Source organism: Dipodomys spectabilis, unplaced genomic scaffold (genome assembly GCF_019054845.1).
Source record: "Dipodomys spectabilis isolate Male_0828 unplaced genomic scaffold, ASM1905484v1 ptg000234l, whole genome shotgun sequence".
In the NCBI taxonomy this organism is placed as follows: domain Eukaryota; kingdom Metazoa; phylum Chordata; class Mammalia; order Rodentia; family Heteromyidae; genus Dipodomys; species Dipodomys spectabilis.
Genome location: NW_024870911.1, coordinates 14716274 through 14718053, shown reverse-complemented (window position 1 = coordinate 14718053; position 1780 = coordinate 14716274). Strand labels below are relative to the sequence as shown.

Here is a 1780-nt window from a genome sequence, read left to right as displayed (position 1 = left end):
CTGTGTCCTTGTTTCAGTGTTTTGTTATTCTTCTTCCCCTTCACAGATTAAACAAATGTATATTTAAGATGCAGGGTACCAAAATCAAGTACAGTGACTACAGGGTATATAGCATAGCTGGAAGAACATAGAAAAGAAACAAATAATAATAATAACAATACATTCAAAACAATAACAACAAAGACAGACCTCTTGTGTTCATATCTTGGGGGTACATTTCACTTAGAATCATCTTTTTTATTAATAAGTTTTTTTTATTGTGAAAATACCATACAGAGGGGTTGCAATTACATGAGCAAGGTAATAGGTACATTTCTTTTTTTAAAATCAGTAACTCTTAATTTGGAGTACAAAATGGGAATTTTTCTAGAGAAAATATTTGTATGTAATATGCCTTACCTTATGATCATGCTCTAAGAGTACATTTTTAATCAGTAACCAGGCTTCTTGTACTTTTACATTGAAATGAACATGGTAAGAATAAACGAGTAACTTTCTTTCATGTAGTAGCAAAAAGAGTCAATAATCCTTTCAGGAAAGAGACTATTTCATTTCCTCCCAACTTGGATTCACCATAAACTCGATCCACAAATGATATTGGAACCTCCCCAATAGTGTAGTTCAACTGTCTAGCCCGAACAATCATCTCCATCTGGAACACATAGCCTTTTCGATTAGTTTCTGTAGAACCTCTTTTCAGTATAATCTGAAGCTGCCGGTTAAATCAGATGCTCCTGGTCTCAGCAAAATCTGAGTTATAAAATTGGCCCCACGGCTGATTATTTTTCTTTTCAAATCCCAGCCATATATCTCCTCTGTATCGAGTTCCAGAGACAATATCAAAATCACCTTCTTTTTGCTTTCTAATGAATTCAGGAATAAATTTTGGATGATGTGAGAGGTCAGCATCCATAATAATCACAAAATTTCCTGTGGCATGCTTCATTCCATGAATGTACGCGGTTCCTAGTCCCAACTTTTTCTCTCGTGGTCTTAAAAGAATTCTGTCCGACCCATAGATCTTTTCCAATTGTTTAGCAACATCCCTTGTTCTATCTGGACTTCCATCATCTATGATTATAATCTCATAGTTGATTCCACTCTCGGAGAAGCTCTTCACCAGCAGCCACACGATGAGCAGGTTCTCCTGCTCGCTGTAGGTGGGGAAAAGCACCTAGTACTTGTCCGGCCCGAGGGAGCGGCCGGCCCCCAGGCTCCCGCCGAGGCCCCGCAGCACTGTGAACAGCCCCCATGGAGGCCATGGCGGAACTGCCAATAGGTACATTTCTTACCAAGAATTGTTCCAAGGAGGAGGCAACAATCACATAGCATCATCTTATATGAACATATGTACATAGCTTTTGAGCTTTTCAGCTCATTTGATAAAATAATCCTATATGTATATGAATTATTGCAAATAAGAGAAACCATGGGATGTAAATTGCTTTGTGACTGGGTAACTTCACTTAATAAGATTTTTTCCAAGTCTTTCCATTTCCTTACAATTGGGGCAGTGTCATTCTTTCTGATGGAAGCATAGAATTCCATATATATACGTATACATGTATATATGTATGTATACATGTATATATGTATATATACATGTATATACATATATACGTATACGTATATATTATGGTAGATTTTCTTGATCTGCTCATCTATTGAGAGGCATCTGGGTTGGTTCCATATCTTAGCTATGGTAAATAATGCTATGATAAACATAGTTGTACTGGTAGCTTTAGTATGGCCTTGTTTGTGATCTTTTGGGTAAATGCCC

At 37.1% G+C, this 1780-nt stretch overlaps 1 pseudogene; it reads right to left on the bottom strand.

Annotated features, from left to right (window-relative positions):
• Positions 1–367: 367 nt before the first annotated feature.
• On the bottom strand, positions 368–1262 carry LOC122124177 (annotated as a pseudogene).
• Positions 1263–1780: the final 518 nt, after the last annotated feature.